Genomic DNA, 22,383 nt, shown 5'->3' on the forward strand with positions numbered 1-22,383 from the left:
TGGTTGTAATTATCTGCTCCCAAACCTGCTGGACCTATGACTTAATTTTGTCCTCCTATTCCTTCCACTTCTGCCAAAACTTCGACTTCCTTTTTTTTCTTATAGTTCGCCAGCAGCCCTAAAATTTCCTTGTTCTATGTTTTATATGCCTAATATGCCTAACCTTTGGCTTCCTCCTTGCTCGCTTAAGCTTCGGCTTCCTCAATGCTCGCTTGATCTTTTAGTTTCCTCTATGCTCACTCTTCGACTTCCTCTGTCTCTTTGAATCCATCAAGACTCACAGGACACGTTAATGTGGAAGAGAGGCCGAATTACAATAATGTTGCATATTAAAGAAAATATCAAAGAGGCCCCCTTTTTTTTAATATTCATACAATATACATTAATAATCCTGCAATCACAATCGCAACCTAGCTGATGCCAAATTAACATAGTTAGAAATATATAATGGGTGGTCCCACCAACCACGTCACTATCTCAATCGCAATTGAAAGTTTCTGGAGGTCTTTTATACATCGTGCCTATAACATCTCCGATGGCCGATTGCCGATTGCCCCTACTGGATGTGATATGATTATAAATTGTTTTTAATAATTCTGTTGGGTCTGTATCTATATATATATATATATATATATATATATATATATATATATATATATATATATATCGCAATTGCAGTTTATAGGGTGCCATTCCTTTATAACTTGCGATGCATGACCTCAGATACTGCGGACGCGATATGTCATTAGGGCGTATTACAATGGTTATGACATAACCCTCTCAGACACAGTTCCCGAGGTTTAACTTTATTGGTTCATTCTCCACCATAGATTTCAACCATCAGATCAACAGCTAATGCCTTTTCCCGGTCAATCAACTTGCACAACACTTTGTGACCATTGATCTGGATCCGCTTGATCTAATGATCCAAAATGATTTCGGGTGAGACACAAGCATGGAGAATACCCACCCGATAAAGTGGTTTTTCTCTCTCCTCGACTGCTACGTGTCGAATGGTTAATGGAATTGAGTGACTACCCTTCAATACAACTTACCATTTTGCATCCGCTCGAAATATTTCTTATAGCTTTAAATCCACCTTCCTTCTTTGACTAACGCCCGAGATTGTTTTTACCTAATGACCGTAGATCTTCTACCATCGACGGCTGTGATGCCTTCTTCGGATTCCTCTTTCGCTACCGCTTAAATTAATCTCTGCTGTTGATTTCTTAACACCAGTCTGTGCGATTTAATCTTCTCCGATCATTTCCTTTGACCTCGTCCATTGATCTCTGAGATCCAATGGTTCCTGTGCATTCAATCTTCATTTGTCTCCTCACTTTGACTTTGATTCATTTCTTCATTGTTTTTCCTATGGTTTCGGGTTTTCTTCAGGGTTTCGGCCTTTCACTTTTCTGCTGCTCAACTCTCTCTGAGTCTGCCTTTTGCGAATTCATACATCGCTAATTCTCTCGAAGCTTCACTCTGATTCTTTAGCCGAAATCATAGGCCCATTATGATTCCTCTTTGCTTCTTTTGATGAATTCTTCCTCTCGGTTCTTCTTGCGCATACATTACACGTGATACTCCTGATATGGCTCCTCCAATGTGGCTCCTCCTCAATCTTTTGCTCTTACACTTGCTTCTCTTTTCTTCTTTGATAGCTCTACTCTAATAGCTCCTTGGTTTTCATATTGACATTAATGACAATCTAGATTAACAATCTCCCCCTTTGTCATTGATGGCAATATTATTCTTCTCTCCCCCTTTGACATCAATGGCAAAGGAGTGTACAAGGACTTCCCCTGTTGAACTACTCCCCCTATCCTGCAACATATTTATGAATCAACTTAAGTGATGCTAAAGAGATAACCCCCATCTTTTGATGAAGATGTTCAAATGCTTCTCGAGGAATAGGTTTTGTGAAAATATCAACTATCTTCTCCTTAGTATTGATATATTCCAAGATGATATTTTGTTCAACTACTTGTTCACGAAGGAAATGATACTTGATTGGTATATGTTTGGTCTTTGAGTGCATCACTGGATTTTCGCTGAGGAAGATCACACTTGTGTTATCACAATTGATGGTAATTGGTTGATTTGTACCTATGTTGACATCTTTTAGAGCTTCCTTCATCCATAGTATTTGGGTACAACAATTTGCGACAACTATATACTCGGCTTCAGCTATAGATAGTGATATGGATGTCTGTTTTTTGCTGAGCCAAGATACTAAACAGTCTCCCAGGAAGAATGCATTTCCACTAGTACTTTTCTGATCATTGACACTTCCGGCCCAATCAACATCGGTGTATGCAGTCAAAGTAAGAGTTGAGCTCTTAGGGTACTAGAGACCGAAATCAGGAGTTCCTTTCAGGTATCTGAGAATTATTTTTATAGCCAATAAATGGGATTGTTTAGGAGCTGATTGAAATCTTCCCACCATTCCTACTGCTTGCATAATGTCAGGTCTCGTAGCAGTTAAGTACAGAAGGGATCCAATTATTGACCTGTAATGAGTTTCATCTAACGGAGGGGAGTCGTCATTTTTTCTTAATTTTCAACTTGTGGTCATAGGTGTGCTCATGGGTGCATAGTCTTCCATTCCATATCTTTTAAGCATGTCTTTAAGATACTTGGCTTGAGATATAAACATGCATGCCATGGTTTGAGATACTTGTAGTCCAAGGAAGTGAGATAACTCTCCTATCATTGAAATCTCAAACTATTTTGACATATTTTGAGAAAACGCATGGCTCATCTCATCATTGTTACTAGCAAAAATCAGATCATAAACATAAACAAGTGTGACTAGTAACTTATCCTCATCCATCTTTATGTAGAGATTACTTCCTACCACCCACTTCTTGAAGCCTTGTTGTTGTAGATAGTGATCCAATCTTGCATATCAAGCTCTAGGAGCTTGTTTCAACCCATATAATTCCTTTTTCAACTTACAAACAAAGTATTTTCCTTCTGTTAGATTAAACCCTTCTAGTTGCTCCATGTAGACTTCTTCCTTGAGTTCCCCATTCAGAAATTCTGATTTTACGTCCATTTGATAGATTTTGGATGCTTTTGAGCAATAAAATGCCAAGAACAACCTGATAGCTTCCACGAGCTACTGGTGCAAATGTTTCTTCAAAATCAATTCCTTCAATTTGTGAATAACCTTTACAAACAAGCCTTGCCTTGTTTATGATGATTTGTCCATATTCATTCATTTTGTTTTTAAACACCCACTTGGTTCCTATTATGTTTTTGTCCTTTGGACGAGGTACCAGTTTGCATGTCTCATTCTTCTCAATTTGAGACATTTCTTCTTCCATGGCTTTTACCCAATGAGGATCCTTACTGGCTTGAGTGAATGTTTCTAGTTCTATCACGGATAGAAGAGCAATATCATTTTTCATTGGTGTACTAGTCATCCTTCTTCGGGTTTGTTGGAAATAATACTGAGAGGGGGGGTGAATCAGTATTATCAGAAAAACTTTTTCATTTTATGCTCAGAAACATATACGCTACTTCAGTTAAGTGAAACAGCGTGTACATGCTACTGTGTCTAAAGAAACCAGCGTATAACAAGAAAACTTATGATTCAGTAGCTTATCTTCAGTAAATGCATCAGGACATTATTAACCATGATAGTAAAACAGGTGCAGTATAACAGAACATATCATCACACAGAAAACACACACATGAACACCATGATATAAGGTGGAAACCCAATGTGGGTGAAAACCACCTGCTGCAAGTCGTCTCTATCTTTCTTTAATATGAAACTTCAGTTTACAATCTTTTGTACTGGTGCAGCCTTATACCAGTACGCAGGCTACAACCTGCTGAAGGCTTCAACCTTCTCTCGTTCTCTAAACATCCTTGGAAGGGAGCTCCAACCCCCTTTGCTCTTGTACTAGCTAAGATACTAGTACGTAGGTGCTGACCTACAATCTTCTTTCCTTCAGGTACCACTTTTCATACATTTTCAGACTGGATATTCCTGAAGCACAACATTACAATCTGAAGACCACAATTCATTCAAATTTCATAACAGATCATTGAAGCACAAAACAACCAATACTAGCATCATCAATCTTTGAATCACTGAACCACTGAAACCCTGTCAACACCAGTCACCAGAACACAGAGCAGAACTCTGCAATAGCAGTCAGACCCAACTGCAACCCAAAAATCAAACTTCAAAAGATATACGCTACTTCAATGAGAGAAACCCGCGTATACACGCGCTTTTACCAAAGACAACCTGCGTACAGATCTAAAAATAAATTCTCTTAACTTGCAGCTGTACCAAACATCAGTTAGACCCAGAACATAACATTGCGTCAATATGTAGATCTAGAAATACGCATAATCAACCATATCATAATAGTGCGTTTCAAACCATTAGATCCCGATCTGTCCTTAGATCTAGTCTTCCATCAACCAGTGTGATCTCTCCTTAGCTTAGATCAAGCAACCCAGAACTTGCATACCAGATCTCTTTCTTTTTCAGATATTCAAGACTTTTCAATTGTTTTTGCCTAATGATCTTCTTCTCCTTATATAGCCTTAGGCCTTTCTCAATACCAAGGGCCAAAACCATAGAAATCCAATACCATCAACTTCAAGACTAGGGATCAACACGTCTGTCGAGATACTTTGGTCCAAAGACATAGGCTCAAGTACCGAGGACTAACTACCATGGACCAAAGGGAAGCTTCTCGACATGTACACCCTTTTCTGTTCATGAAGCTGTGTGCATACGCGACTTCATATATAGCGAACCTGCGTATCCGCGACTTAGTATATAGCGTACCTGCGTGTATACGCAACTTGGGCTTAATGAACCTGCGTATATGAAATTTCTCTTCATACTTGTAGTTTGGACTGAGATCTGTCATCAAAGAGAGTTTCCATCAAGGACAACACCTGAATCGTAGCGCCACACCTGTGCCAAAATGCCAACAATCTCCCCCTTTGGACTTGATGGCAACCCCAAGATCCTTAGAACCATTCTCCCCCTTTGTCATCAAGGGCAAAGGGCTATCCTCCCCCTGAGTACATGCTGATATCTCTGCTTGGTTGTGCTGAAACATGCTCCCCCTGACTGTAGGCAATATCTGCAAAAGATGTTCTTCAAAAGAACCAAGACCTTCCTATCACCAAAAGACTCAATACATACATCCATACTCCAAGAGGGGATACATCAGAAAGTTACATATAACAACCAATTATATTACATCATTCATCCCAGGCATAGTGGGGAAACCAACGTAGGCCGTTACATGACCTTGACACCATAAAAGAGATAAAAGAGATACATGACATAGAGACAACAAATCTAGACCAAGACTTATGAAAGTCACAAGCAGCATTTGATAAACATCTTTTAGATCAGCGACCAAGATTTCCTTCTAAGCTCCTTCTCCTAAAATCAACAACAGTTGTGTACTAGAACCAAAAGCATCTAAATGCCAACAATGCTTTATGAGACTTTAAGCTGTTCCCCCTGAACCTGTGCCTGCTGCACCCCCTGAAACTGTGCCTGAAGAATTCTGGCATACCCATCTCAGACCTTCTCCAACCAGAGTCTGCCCTTGCTGTTCAGAACTCCATATACGCGACTTCTCCTCCATAAAACAGCGTATGTACGCGGATATGCTTTCTACAACACGCGCACGTCATACACGCGACTTTCCCAGCATAAATCTACGTATATACGCAGATATCCCTTACGTAACTTGCGTATACCAACTTTTCTGTAGAACAGACAAGATTCAACAGCAGGATGAAGCATCAACTACTCCCAGCTTTTGTCTGAGATATTCAAAAGTTTCCCTGGGCAGTGGTTTTGTGAGAATATCAGCAACTTGTTCCTTAGAAGGAACATACTCCAACTTGACCTTCTGCTCAAGCACTTGTTCCCGAAGAAAATGGTACTTGATTGGTATGTGCTTGGTCTTTGAGTGCATGACTGGATTCTTTGAAATGTTGATTGCACTTGTATTATCACATAAGATAGAGACTGGTGAAGTGCAAGTGATTTGGAAATCCTGCAAGGTCTGCATCATCCAAAGAAGTTGTGTGCAACAAGATGCCGCAGCCACATATTCTGCTTCAGCTGTAGATAAGGCAATCGAACTCTGTTTCTTGCTGAACCAAGATACTAATCTGGAGCCCATAAAGAATGCACCACCACTTGTGCTCTTCCTGTCATCCATGCTTCCGGCCCAATCTGCATCTGTATAAGCATGAAGTGTGAGATCTGTATCTCTAGGATACCATAATCCATAATTTTGTGTCCCTTGAAGATATTTGAAAATTCTCTTCACTGCCTGAAGATGAGTCTCCTTTGGATTTGTCTGAAATCTCCCAACTATTCCGACTGCATGCATGATGTCTGGTCGGGTACCTGTCAAATAAAGCAAACTCCCAATCATGGATCTATAAGTTGGTTGATGAACTGCTGCTGATTCATCATTTGCACTGAGGCTGCATCCTGTAACCATGGGTGTACATACTGGCTTTAAATCTTCCATGCCATACTTCTTCAAGATTTGCTTGAGGTACTTGGTTTGAGACAAGAAGATGCCTCCTTCATTTTGTTGGATTTGCAATCCAAGAAAGTATGTCAATTCTCCAAGTAGTGACATTTCGAATTCTTTCTGCATAACCAAGGCAAAGTTTTGACTCATAGTCTCTTCATTGCTGCCAAAGATAATATCATCTACATAAACAACAAGTATTAGCAATTTGTTATTTTCAACTTTTATATAGAGATTGCTATCTGTTGATCCTTTTGAAAAGCCTTGTTGGTGAAGATATTTGTCCAATCGATAGTACCAAGCCCTTGGAGCTTGTTTGAGACCATAGAGAGCCTTTTTCAATCTGCATACAAGGTTTGGATCATTCCCAAGAATGAAACCATCTGGCTGCTCAATATATACTTCTTCTTCTAAGTCTCCATTCAGAAAGGCTGATTTCACGTCCATTTGAAATACCTTGAAGTTTTGAAAGCTTGAGAGAGCAAGGAACATTCGGATGGCCTCAAGTCTTGCAACAAGAGCAAAGGTCTCTTCAAAATCTATTCCTTCTTGCTGCGCATACCCTTTACAAACATGTCTGGCCTTGTTTCTAATTACTTCTCCATTTTCATTCAATTTATTTTTGAAGACCCATTTTGTCCCTATGACATTTTTATCTTTTGGTCTAGGAACCAATTCCCAAGTGTTGTTCTTTTCGATCTGCTCAAGTTCTTCATCCATTGCTTTGACCCAGCATTCATCTTTGCATGCCTCTTTCACACTTTGTGGTTCAGTGGAAGAGAGTAATGCCAAATAGCTTGAAGCTTCTGCAATTCTTCTTCTTGTTTGTACTCCTGCTTCTTTCTGCCCCACAATCTGAGATTCTGAATGATTTTTTTGAACATATCTGGATGGAGTCTTCTCTTCTATTCTTGTCTACTCCTCTGGTTCTTCTTGAGGTTCTTCTTCTTCATCATTCTGCCTTTGAGGGTAGCCTTCATCTTCTTCAATGTCTTCATGATGAACTTGCCTAGGAATGTATCCCTTCTCATCAACCACTACATCAATGCTGTCAACAATTCTGCCAAGTCTTTTATCGTAGCACTTGTATGCTTTGCTATGTGGAGAATAACCAAGAAGAATGCCTTCATCTGCTCTTGGTTCAAGTTTGCCAAGTTGCTCATCAGTATTCTTAATATAACATTTGCTCCCAAAGATTTTGAAGTGCTTCACCGAAGGAGTCTCACCACTCCAGAGCTCATGAGGTGTTTGAGTGTTGTTTACTCGGACATTTGTTTTGTTAAGAATAATAACCGCAGCATGTGCAGCTTCACCCCAGAAAGTTGCGGGAGTACCTGATTCATCAAGCATAGCACGAGCCATTTGTTGGATTGTTCTGTTCATTCTTTCCACCACCCCATTTTGCTGAGGAGTTCTAGCTGTAGAGAATTCTCTTCTTATCCCATGTTCTTCACAGAAATCGAAAAATTCGTTTGAGGTAAACTCCCCACCTCTGTCAGATCTGAGGCACTTAATTTTGTGTCCTGATTCATTTTCAACCAAGGCTTTGAAGGATTTGAATTTTTCGAATGCTTCATCTTTGTGCTTCATAAGCCCTAACCAGACAAACCTGGAGAAATCGTCAATGAATAATATCAAATATTCTTCTCCTCGAGGTGTCCTTTTCCTAAATGGACCGCATACATCTGTATGGACTAGCTCAAGAGGTATGCTGGCTGATCCTTCCTTCTCTAGAAAGTTAGTTCTAGTTTGCTTCCCAAACTGACAAGATTTGCATATAGTGTTGTCTGGAATTTTGATATCTGGAAGACCACGAACTGCCTGATATTTGCATGCTTTCCTTATTTGTGAAAAGCTTAGATGCCCCAACCTCCGATGCCATAGCCAGTGTTCATCATCCTTGCTCAAATAGCATTGTTGTGGTCCTTCTTCAAATATGTATAGATTATTTGGAGTCCTTCTTCCTTTGATCACTGTTTTACCTGTATCAAGATCACGAACACAACATCCATTTGATCTAAATATTACCTCTGTTCCTTGATCGCACATCTGACTGACACTCAGAAGATTATGCTTCAATCCATCAACATACAAAACATTTCCAGCTTTGACCTTCTCTTTCAATGGAGCAACACCTTTTCCTTTTATGGCTGCAGAGATATCGTTTCCAAAAGAAACTTTCTTCCCCTTTTCTAATGCGGTATATGACTCAAGCTTTTCTTTGTCCCCTGTCATATGCTTCGAACATCCACTGTCAATGTACCATAGACTTTCTTGACCTTCTGCATAAAAGGCTATCCCACATCTTTCTGGTTGCGGTTCCTTTATTCTCCATGTTCTGACATTTGAGGTTTGTTCCTTCTGAGTTGTCTTCCGGAACCTGCTCCTGCATTCAGAGTCTTCATGACCAAATTTATTACAAATAGAGCATTCAATTTCATTTTCAAGAACCGAAAAGTTGTTATAAGTCCTTTTCATGGTTCCAGTCATTCTCCCTTGCTTTTGAGCTTCTCTAGTCATGATTGTCTTGTAGGCAACACATTGAGCTGCTTTGTGACCGAAGTTATGGCAAGAAAAGTATTGGCCATTAAAGAAACTTCTGCGATAATCAGATCTATCATCCAACCGATTGTAGCTTCTATTCACATTCATTCTTGGAGCAAATTGGGAAGATTTTACCTGTGGCTGATTGTAGCTTCTGTTTGTCCTTAAGGCAGTTTGTCCCCGAATTTCTTGATGGTCTTTATTTGTTCTTGAGGTAAACTATCCTTGATTCACCTGATGACTTTTATTTGGCCTTTGCTCGCTTCTCCTTGCTGCATCAAGATAACTTTTAGAGGTAGAGGCTTGAGATGTTTCTCCATTATATCCAAGACCTGTCTTGATCAGAGGAGATCGATGCACATTGATAATCTCATCCAAGGTTTCAGATCCTTTAACAAATTTAAGATTAATCGCTTTTGTTTTCTCAATCTCCTTTCTAAGACAAACAATCTCACATTCCAATTTTTCAAGATGTTTTTCCTTTTCAGCTAGTTGACATTGTAGAGAATCAATAATAGCACTCTTCTCTTCTAAGCAAACTTTGAGATCTTTCATTTCTTCACAAAATCCTTCTACATCTATAGCATCCACGTATTCATCATCTTCAAAAGCCATTAAAAGTTTATATCGATTACCTTGTTCATCTTCATCACTATTTGAAAGACCATCACTATCTTCATGAGTGTAATAGCTTTTCTTCTTTTCATTTTGTTTCTTGTTCCATTTAACAGGTTCCTTTCCTTTGTCATTCTTATCTTTGTGAGGACATCTGGTAGCATAATGACCTACTCTTCCACAAGCAAAGCATTTAAAAGGTAACTTACCTCTGAACCTTCCAGAACCCCTTTGAATATTTCTGACAAAATTTGATTCTTCTTCTTCATCTTCTGGCATGTGACTTGCTTCATAATAATCTCCTTTGCCTGAAGCCTTGAAAGCAGCTTCTCTTCTGTCTGATGGACCTCCCTTTCTCATTTCATAAGCAGTTAGAATTCCATGAAGCTGAGACATAGTAAGAATTCGTAGATTTTCCTTTTCTTCTATTGCAGACACTTTAGATTCAAATTTGGGGGACAATGGTCTTAGAACCTTTTCAACCACAATAGCTTCTTTTATTTCTTCACCCAAGTTTTTCATGCAATTAACAATCTCATCAACTCTAAGGAAATAGTTAGCCACACTTTCATCATTATACATTCTGAGAGTCTCATACTTAATCCTGAGAGTTTGAAGTTTAGCACGCTTTACCTGTTCGTCTCCTTCATAGCTCGTGACAATCTTGTCCCATATTTCTTTTGCAGATTTATAGTGCATTACCTTCATGAATTCCGATTGGGATATACATCCCAATAGAGTACTTACTGCTTTCGCATTTGTTTCATATTTATTTTTCTCGTCTGCATCTGTAGGAGTAGCTGAAGGAAAAGTGTAGCCTGTCTCTACGATGTCCCAAACTTCTGTACCAAGAGATTGAAGATAGGCAGTAACTCTTACCTTCCAATAATTGAAGTTTGTCCCATCAAAAACCGGTGGCCTGATTGATGCTTCTCTCTCATAGTTGCTCATGATGAACGATCTACCTTCAAGCGACCAAGCTTCTCTGAAGGACCTACTCTGATACCAATTGTTGGAAATAATACTGAGAGGGGGGGTGAATCAGTATTATCAGAAAAACTTTTTCATTTTATGCTCAGAAACATATACGCTACTTCAGTTACGTGAAACAGCGTGTACACGGTACTGTGTCTAAAGAAACCAGCGTATAACAAGAAAACTTATGATTCAGTAGCTTATCTTCAGTAAATGCATCAGGACATTATTAACCATGATAGTAAAACAGGTGCAGTATAACAGAACAGATCATCACACAGAAAACACACACATGAACACCATGATATAAGGTGGAAACCCAATGTGGGTGAAAACCACCTGCTGCAAGTCGTCTCTATCTTTCTTTAATATGAAACTTCAGTTTACAATCTTTTGTACTAGTGCAGCCTTATACCAGTACGCAGGCTACAACCTGCTGAAGGCTTCAACCTTCTCTCGTTCTCCAAACATCCTTGGAAGGGAGCTCCAACCCCCTTTGCTCTTGTACTAGCTAAGATACTAGTACGTAGGTGCTGGCCTACAATCTTCTTTCCTTCAGGTACCACTTTTCATACATTTTCAGACTGGATATTCCTGAAGCACAACATTACAATCTGAAGACCACAATTCATTCAACTTTCATAACATATCATTGAAGCACAAAACAACCAATACTAGCATCATCAATCTTTGAATCACTGAACCACTGAAACCCTGTCAGCACCAGTCACTAGAACACAGAGCAGAACTCTGCAATAGCAGTCAGACCCAACTGCAACCCCAAAAATCAAACTTCAAAAGATATACGCTACTTCAATGAGAGAAACCCGCGTATACACGCGCTTTTACCAAAGACAACCTGCGTACAGATCTAAAAATAAATTCTCTTAACTTGCAGCTGTACCAGACATCAGTTAGACCCAGAACATAACATTGCGTCAGTATGTAGATCTAGAAATACGCATAATCAACCATATCATAATAGTGCGTTTCAAACCATTAGATCCCGATCTGTCCTTAGATCTAGTCTTCCATCAACCGGTGTGATCTCTCCTTAGCTTAGATCAAGCAACCCAGAACTTGCATACCAGATCTCTTTCTTTTTCAGATATTCAAGACTTTTCAATTGTTTTTGCCTAATGATCTTCTTCTCCTTATATAGCCTTAGGCCTTGCTCAATACCAAGGGCCAAAACCATAGAAATCCAATACCATCAACTTCAAAACTAGGGATCAACACGTCTGTCGAGATACTTTGGTCCAAAGACATAGGCTCAAGTACCGAGGACTAACTACCACGGACCAAAGGGAAGCTTCTCGACATGTACGCCCTTTTCTGTTCATGAAGCTGCGTGCATACGCGACTTCGTATATAGCGAACCTGCGTATCCGCGACTTAGTATATAGTGTACCTGCGTGTATACGCAACTTGGGCTTAATGAACCTGTGTATATGAAATTTCTCTTCATACTTGTAGTCTGGACTGAGATCTGTCATCAAAGAGAGTTGCCATCAAGGACAACACCTAAATCGTAGCGCCACACCTGTGCCAAAATGCCAACAGGGTTTGCATCCCTTCATCCATATTTCCAATAATCTGCTCTCCTGGGTGATATTTTTGGAGAAATTTCATCTTTGAAGGGGTTTCAGATGGTTCTTTTTCCTTGGTTTTTTCTTGGTCTTTTTCTTCTTTTTTGGGTTCTTCTTCTTCAATGAGAGGATCAACTTCATGTTCTTCAATTTCTTTTTCTAGAAGGTCTTCATCAATTCTTACATCAATGCTTTCGACTATTTTCCGTAGTCAGTTATTGTAGCACTTGTAGGCTTTGCTTCTTATAGAATATCGAAGAAAGATCCCTTCGTCAACTCGTGAATCAAATTTTCCTAGTGAGCCATCATTGATTTTTATGAAGCACTTGCTTCCAAAAATCTTGAAGTATTTTACTGAAGAAAGTCTTCCTTTCCATAATTCATAAGGAGTCTTTTCATTATTTGGTCTTAATTGAGTTCAATTCAAGGTATAAACAGCTGTCCCGACTGCTTCTCTCCAAAATTTTGGCTGCAAGTCAACTGCTATTAACATTGTTCTAGCCATTTCTTGAACTGTTCGATTTCTTCTTTCAACTACCCCATTTTTCTTGGGTGTTCTGCTAGCAGAGAGTTCTCTTTTAATTCCATGTATTTTACTGAATTCATTAAATTATTTTGATGTGAAATCTCCCCCTCTATCTGTTTTGAGGCACTTAATCTTTGAGTCCTTTTCATTTTATACAAGAGATTTAAGATTCTTAAAGCACTCAAATGCTTCAGATTTATATTTTATAAAATATATCCACATCATTCTAGTATAGTCATCAACAAATAAAGCAAAGTACTTTTCTCCTTGGAGTGTCGGAGTTCTAGTTGGTCCACATAAATCAACATGGATGATCTCTAAAGGCTTTGATGTAGAAAACTCCTTGGTCTTGTGGCTAGCTCTGGTTTTCTTTCCATGTTGACATGGACCACATATTTTGGTTTGAATAACTTTGGAATGTCTCGTACTGCTTTAATCTTGTTGATATTGATCAAGTTATTGAAGCTTGTATGTCCAAGTCGCTTGTGCCACAACCAACTTTCATCTGTTTGACTTAAGTAGCATTTATCTTCTTGAATCTTGTTCAGAATGTAGATGTTGTCTGGTGTTCTAACCCCTTTCGCCACAAGTTCCCCTGAGGAAGAGTTCCTTATTTCACAGTCTTTGGTGCTAAAGACAACATTATTTCCTTGATCATAGATTTGGCTGACACTCAGGAGGTTGTGTTTGAGCCCGTTTACTAGCAAAGCATTTTGAGCTTTTCCTTCTCCATTAATAAGAGTAAAAATTCCTTTTCTAGAAATTTTGGTAGATCCACTTCCAAAGGATACATTTCCTTCCTTTTTGTTCAATGAGACAAACTTCCTTTTGTCCCCTGTCATGTCTCTAGAGCACCCACTATCCACAAACCAATAATTTTCATTATTTTGAGCACATAGAGCTAAGCCACATTTATCCGTTTTGGGATTCTCACTTCTTGCTTTTCCTCTTTTGAGTGGGCAATTTTGTTCATTGTGTCAATTATTATTATTACATAATGAGAAAATCAGATCAAATTTTGCCAAGGGATCAGAAGAATTGTAGGTCTTGATTTTTCCTTGCCCTTTGGGGCCATATGGTTTGTTTATTTGATCCTTCAGTATTGGTGTGTCATTCTTATGAGCCATGCAATGTCTAGTTTGATGACCAAAATTTTTACAATGGAAATAATGCCCAAAAAATATAGTTTTGTACCTATTGTAATAGCCATGATTTGAATCAACATTCTTCCTTGCAGTTACTCCCGCTTCATTCTTTGGATTTGAGATGGGCCTTTGATGAAATACTATTTTATATCTGTTGTAACATCCATGATTCGAATCAACATTCTTCCTTGGAGTTACTCTCTCTTCATTCTTTGGATCTGGGATGAGCCTTTGATGAAATAATATTTCTTCTTTTGGGTTGCTAGAAAGTATGTTGGCATAGCTTTATGCATTATTCTTAGTACTTGATGATTCTCCTTTAAAACCTATTCCAGATTTTTCATTTTAAGGTTTCTGATTATTTAGGATAGTGTCAAGTATTTGAGAGCTTTTCCAACCCTTTTTAACTTGCTCCAATTCCTTCCTCAGAGATACTATTTCAGCTTCACGTTCTTCGCAAGCTTCTTCTTTTTCTTTTAGCTTATTTTTAAAGAGATCTTCCCTTCTTTTTGTTTCCTCGTTTTCTACCTTGAGAGAAATGATTTTATTCCATAATTTCTCATTTTCTTCAATGGCACTTATTAACAACTCATCTACATTTCCATCTAGCCCCGAGCCATCATCATTTGTGAATGCCATGAATAATACTTCTTGGCTTCCAGCATGGTCATTTTATTCATCCAATTCTTCATTACCTCCTTTGCAATGAGGGAACTGGTTAGTTGATTTCTTTTTGATGACTACAAATTCATCTTCATCAGACTCATCTTTCTTAGAGAGGAAATTCTTCTTATTGAACCCTTTCTTTTTGTATACCATCCTTTTAGAATTTTCTTCATCATCACTATCATGCTTATGAGGACATTTTGCAACATAATGACCTATTTTTCCACATTTGAAACAAATAAGAGGGTATTTACCTTTTAGCTTAGATCCTTTCTTTAGCCTTCATACAAATTGTGCCAATTCAGATTCAACTTCAGAGTCATCACTACTGACATTCCTTTCTTTCCCTTTTTTGATTTTGAGGCCTTGAATGTTGCATCTTTGGAACTTGGGCAACCTTTTCTCATCTCATAGGCAATGAGGATTCCATGGAGTTAATCCATCTTGATAGTATCTAGATCCTTCATTTCTTCTATGGCACTTACTTTGGAGTCAAATCTATCTGGGAGAGATCTTAAGACCTTTTGAACAATGGTGCTTTCTTCAATGTTTTCTTCCAATCCTTTAAGAGAGTTGACCACTTCAGCTACTCGGAGAAAGTATGATGCAATATCTTATTCATCATCCATTTTCAGACTTTCAAATTGCCTTCTATGAGTTTGAAGCTTTGCCTTCTTGACTTTGGAGTCCCCATCGAATAAGCTAATTAGATTATCCCATACTCTGGCAGAGTTACAATTCATGACTTTTGTAAATTCAGAATCAGTGATTCCACTAGTGATGGAGTTTAAGGCTTTTGCATTTGTAACGTAGACTCTCCACTCGTCTTTATCTGTGGGAAGAGTGGAAGGATCTATGTACTCATTTAAGACCGAATTCCAAACTTCAGGTCCAAGAGACATTAAGTAGTAGGACATTCTCTTTTTCCAGAAACCAAAATTTGTGCCATCGAACAGAGGAGGTATTCCTGATACTTCTTGATTTCTCATCATGACTAAGAATCCTTCTTCAAGATGTTAGGTTGATATGAAGAAGCCTGCTCTGACACCAAATGTTGGAACTACTGAGAGGGGGGGTGAATCAATATTTTTTTTCAATCATTATTTTTATCAGTTAAAAACATTTATAATTGGAACACAGAAATAGATAACAGGAATAGATGCTTTTATTATGTGATCTTTGTAATAAATCAAGTACAATATATATATATATATATATAGATGGTTTAAATCAGTTGCCAAGTACCAACTTGGACTCTTTGTGAGGCTCCAACCTCTAGAGCACCAACTCCTAGGACACCAATCCTTTTAGTTTTGCTCTAACCCTCTGCTGTAAACTACCTGGATCTATTTGGTTGTAATTCTCTACTCCCAGCCCTGCTGGACTTATGACTTACTTCTGTCCTCCTGTTCCTTCCACTTCTACCAGAAATTCGACTACCCTTTTTTTCTTGTAGTTCGCCAGCAACCCTAAACATTCCTTGTTCTTTGTTTTATATGCTTGATACGCCTAACCTTGGCTTCCTCAACGCTCACTTGATCTTTCAGCTTCCTCTGCGCTCACTCTTCGGCTTCCTCTGTCTCTTCGAATCCATCAATACTCACAGGACACGTTAATGTGGAAGAGAGGCCAAATTACAATAATGTTGCATATTAAAGAAAATATCAAAGAGGCCCCCTTTTTTTAATATTCATACAATATACATTAATAATCCTGTAATCGCAATCACAACCTAGCTGATGCCCCATTAACATAGTTAGAAATATATAATGGGTGGTCCCACCAGCCACGTCACTATCTCAATCGCAATTGCAAGTTTCTGGAGGTCTTTTATACATCGTGCCTATAACATCGCCGATGGTCGATTGCCGATTGCCCCTACTGGATGTGATATGATTATAAACTGTTTTTAATAATTCCGTTGGGTTCGTATAGATATATATATATATATATATATATATATATATATATATATATATATATATATATATATATATATATATATATATATATATATATATATATATATATATATATAGATAGATAGATATATATCGTAATCGTAGTTTATAGTGTTCCATTACTTTATAACTTGCGATGCATAACCTCCGATATGGTGGATGCGATATATCATTAGGGCGTATTACAATAGTGATGATGTAACTCGCTCAGACACAGTTCCCGAGGTTTAACTTTATCGGGTTCATTCTCCACTGTAGATTTCAACCATCAAATCAACTGCTGATGCCTTTTCCTGATCAATTAATTTGCACGACACTTTGTGACTGTTGATCTGGATCCACTTGATCTGATGATCCAAAATGATTTCGGGTGAGACACAAGCATGGAGAATACCCACCCGATAAAGCAGTTTTTCTCTTTCCTCGGTTGCTACATGTCGAACGGTTAATGGAATCGGGTGACTACCCTTCAATATAGCTTACCATTTTGCATCCACCTGAAATCCCACTTATAGCTTTAAATCTGCCTTCCTTCGTTGACTAATGCCCGAGCTTGTTTGTACCCGATGACCGTAGATATTCTACCATCGACGGCTGCGATGCCTTCTCCTAATTCTTCTTCCGCTACTGCTTAAATCAATCTCCGCCTTTCATTTCTTGACACCAGCGCGATTTAATCTTGGTTGATCATTTCCTTCGACCTCGCCCGTTGATCTCTGAGATCCAACGGTTCCTGTTTGTTCAATCTTCATCTGTCTCTTCACTTTGAATATGATTCATTTCTTCAATGTTTTTCCTGTGGTTTCGAGTTTTGTTCAGGGTTTCAGCCTTTCACTTTTCTGTTGCCCAAATCTGTCTGAGCCTGCCTTCTGCAAATTCATACATCGTTGATTCTCTCTGAGACTCACTATGATTCTTCAGCCAGATTCAAAGACCCATTATGATTCCTCTTTGCTTCTTTTGATGAATTCTTCCTCTCGGTTCTTCTTGGGAATACATTACACACAATACTCCCGATATGGCTCCTCCGATATGTCTCCTCCTTAATCTTCCACTCTTACACTTGCTTCTCTTATTTTCTTTGATAGCTCTACTTTGATAGCTCCTTGGCTTTCATATTGACATTAATGAAAATCTAGATCAACACTTTTGACAAAAACAACATGATTGTCATGTGGGAAAGCATGAAATCTAGACACAAGCCACACTGCTTACATGATGTCTAGAATTGAAGATGTTAGATACAATAAGTTTCCTATCATTGACCTATATTCAGTCTGATTTATCAGTGGCGTTCCATCTTGTTTTCATAACTTGCAGCCTGTAGTATTGGGTGTGCTGACTGACTTGTAGTCTTCCAACCCAAATTTCTTCAGAGTTTCCTTGAGATATTTGGATTGGGATATAAACACTCTTTGTGGATACTGAGTAATTTGTAGACCTAGGAAGAAGGATAGTTCTACGATAATGGGCATTTCAAATTCTATTTGCATACATTTTGCAAGCCCCAATTGTTCCATATCGCTGCCAAATATGATATCATCCACCTACACAACTATTATCAGTAGATGTTCGCCTTCAGAATTTACATATAGGTTATTGTCAACTATGCCTGTCTTAAACCATTGGTTCTGAAGTTACTTATCCAACCTTTTGTACTAAGCTCTAGGGACTTGTTTTAATCCATACATGGCCTTCTTCAGTTTGCATATGAACCCTTCATCGAAGGTGAGAAAAATTCCTTCTAGCTGCTCAATGAAAAATTCTTCCTCTAAATCTCAATTGAGAACTGCATACTTCACATCCATTTCATATACATTAATATTCTTATGGACTACAAGAGAAAGAAAGATCTAGATAGCTTCCAGTCGAGCTATTGGTGCAAAGGTTTCTTTGAAATCTACCCCTTCTATTTGGGCATATCCTTTGCAGACCAATCGAGCTTTGTTCCTAATTACTTGACCCTGTTCATTCAATTTGTTCTTGAAAACCCATTTGGTTCCAATAACATTTTTCTCTCTTGGCCTTGGAACAAGCTCCCAAGTGTCATTATTTTCAATATGACTAAGTTATTCATTCATAGATTTCACCCATAACTTGTCTTCACTTGCTTGACAGAGGTTCTTGGGTCCTATTTGTGATAACAAAGCCATATTTACATAACTTGTACTGCCAGCCAGTCTCCTTCTTGTTTGGACACCATGTTTTTGATTTCCAAGAATATGACTCTCAAGATGTTCCTTATGTACGTACCTGGAGGGTTTCTTTGGCCTTGAAGTCACCTTCACTGTCACCTTCACTGTTTGAATTTGTTTCCTCCAAATCTGTGGACCTGAAATCTAAAATTTCTTCATCATCTGAGTTCATATTTATTTTAGATAACTTAGGTTGTGAACCTACTTCATGCACTATTACATCGATGCAATCCTCAATCTTATTTGTCCACTTGTTGTAACACTTATATCCTTTTATTCGAGTAGAGTAACAAATCAATATCCCTTAGTTGTTGCTTCCAAACACGTTGAGTTGTTTAACTAATGCAAGTCTTCCCTTCCATAACTCATAGAGAATTTTATCGCTATTAGGCCTAAGTTGAGTTCTGCTTGTCAGATATACTGTTGCCTGGGATGCTTCTCCCTAGAAGTTGTGAGACACTCCTACTTCATCCAACATTACTCTCGCCATTTTATGGATTGATCTGTTCTTCCTCTCTACTACATTTTTTTGAGGAGTTCTAGCCACTAAGTACTGCCTCCTAATGCTATGCTCTTCACAGAATTCATCAAATTCTCATGAGGTGTACTCTCCCCCTATGTCTGATCTTAAGCATTTTATCTTTGTCTTTCTCATTTTCTACTTGAGCTTTAAACTTCTTGAAATGCTTGAATGCTTCTAATTTTTCTTTTAAGAGGACAATCCAAGTGGCCCTGGTAAAATAATCAATGAGAAACATAAAATACCTCTCTCCTTTTGAGGTTTTTTTCTCTAGTTGGGCCACAAATGTCTTTGTGAATGCGTTCTAAAGGTATGGATAAGGAGAAGTATTTTGACTTGAAATGAGTCCTAGTCTATTTTCCAAACTAATATGACTTGCAGATTGTGTTATTGGACCTTGACAGTCTTGGTAATCCCCTCACTGCTCCCATCTTGCTTACTTTTATCAGATTGTCAAAATTCATATACCCAAGCCTCTTGTGTCACAACTGTGCTTCACTTGTTTTGCTTAAATAATAGTTAACCTTGGAATAGTCAAACACATATATATTTTTGTGGGTTTTGATTACTTTTCCCACAAGTTTTCCATTCTTTATGTTGTGGACCTCACAGTCTTTATATAGAAAGGTCACATCATAGCGATTATCACACATTTGGCTAACACTAACCAGATTGTTATTGAGACCTTCTACATAGAACACATATTTTGCTTCTATTTTTTTATCAAGACTGACTACACATTTACCTTTGATTCTTGCTGAAGCATTGCTTCCAAAGGTGACTTTTTTCCCCAGTCCTTTTATTTCCACAATTTTTTTTTTGTCCCCAGTCATATGTTTGGAACAAACACCATCCACATACCATTTTTTTTCTTAATTATGAGCTGATAAGGAAAGTCCACAGTACATTCTCTTTTTAGTCTTTCATTTCCATCTCCCATTATCCTTTTGGATAGATGAATTTCTAACACATTGACTTAGACATGTGTTTAAACTAGCATATGCACTTACTAGATTTGTGCCCAAAATTATCACATTTGAAGCATTCTACTTCACTTATCAAGAGAGAGTAGACATTATGATTTCTGAGAGAAGAGTTTTGAGATTTAGAAATCCAGTGCGTATTATATATGGGATTTTCATCTCTTTCAACTTTGATCCTTCTTGGTCATCTGACTGATTGGTACATTCTCCATTGATGATCTCCTCTTTGCTTTGTTGTTCTTTTGTCTTCATTAATTCTTTCATGATGCTTCTTCCCATGGCTCTGTGGTTCTTTGAATCCTGTGGACTTGAGTTTTATCTTCCCTATAGAATATTCTTGTGTCTTAGAGTATCCCAATTTTTTTTTTATTCATGAGGGCCTTTGACTAATCAGGTTCTGACATAGTCTCTTTGTCCCTTTGGAAATTTTTTCATTTAAACCCTTCTCAGTATTTGTTCTCTCAAGATCGGTTCTTAGAGAGACAACCTCTGCTTCAAGACTTTAACAATTCTCTTCACATTCTTGGATAAGATCTTAAAGAACCTCTTCCTTTCACTTAGCCTCCTTTAGTTTAACTTAGAGACAGAATATCATGTTTTCATGTCTGTGAGATTATTTCCTTTTTAACTTGAGCAGCTCCTGTTTCAAATGCTTGTTCTCCTATTCTAGTCTCTCACAGGTTCGTTGTTGGCTTAGTGGGTCCTAACCCAGGTTTAGAGTTAGTTGCACCAAACAAATCCCTACACTACTGGACCTTCTGGCATCAATCCACGGCACGCGGATTCAAGTCTCACCCAAAGCAGTGTGGGGGGATGTTGCAACCAAGTTTCCGCACCCAGAGATCAGCGTGATGTCATTTTGTGACCTAAATATTCCTTCATGCAGATCGATAAGACCTTATGGCTTATCAATGGAACTCCCTTTAATCATCTTCTATACCTCCACAAAGCTCTAGGACTGGATTTTGCAGACCCTGAACAGGTGAATTAACTACTTACGCGCATTCAAGATTATTCTTAACCCAATATTTACTCAGATTTTCTTATGTGTTCAGTAACTCTAATATAAAATGATATAATCTTCGCATAAACCCTTAACATCAATTCCGTTCATATAACAATATAGATCAAGTAAAGTCGCGCATTAATACAACATTATTTCATAAACCCATCATTCATCACAACATAAAGCGCATTCATACTTAATAGAATTAAAGAGATAAACATAAGGATTTTTGCAATAATCTTTCTTTATTGATATTCAGTTAATTGTTACAGACTGAAGACTTCCCTACGCACTCAGCTGCAGGGGTTTGCGCACTCAGTTGTGGACTCTACTTTAGGCCTTTGCGCACATAGTTGTAGAACCTTCCTTCCCACTTTCTACGTTACTTCTCTAGACTCTTTCCATAGACCAAAATTGTTACTTTTCTTAGACATCCCTAAGACACACCTATTTATACAATCCCATGGTCTGTGAACCATGGGTAGATCTTCAAAAAATTGACTTAACTTACAAAAGAATGGAAAACCCTTTTTGACTCTTTAATTATCTAAGCCCTCTGCGACCACAATTTGCAGACTTTACATCTTTATACAACAAAACTTGGGATTTTCCCCAAAACTTGTCCCAGGGGAACCCATCGCAAAAGGCCCCCAACACAAAGATCATGACTCATGCTCGAGTCACTCGGCTAGTGCAGAGATATTGTTGCGAAGATCCCTGAGCTCCACTTGTGCAACCACTACCTCAACAACACTCCACGTGGCTTCCTGCTTGATATTTTCTACCAGCTGCTCTGTGGCTGGTCTTGCACTATCCTTCTTAATCTTCTATTGCATACTTTGCAAGTTGACCAACTTTTCCTGTATGTTGTCGGAGACTGTGTAGGCTTCATCCAACCAAGGCACTAACCTGGCCTTAAGGATTGCCTCTTTTTTATGCGTTCCTTCCACCTGTGTAAGCAACTGCATAGCTTCCTGAAGCTTGGTGAGGCGTTATGCGGTAGCAATAGTGCACGTCGTCGCCCTTCGGTAGAAGTGGCGTATTCTGGAGGAATTTTCCTACATCTAGATCCTTAGGGACCTTCACTTTTCCCTTATGTAGAGGGATATA

This window comes from Pinus tabuliformis, chromosome X, assembly GCF_031772625.1.
Source record: "Pinus tabuliformis cultivar Carrire ecotype Pingquan chromosome X, CPIR1, whole genome shotgun sequence".
Taxonomy (NCBI): domain Eukaryota; kingdom Viridiplantae; phylum Streptophyta; class Pinopsida; order Pinales; family Pinaceae; genus Pinus; species Pinus tabuliformis.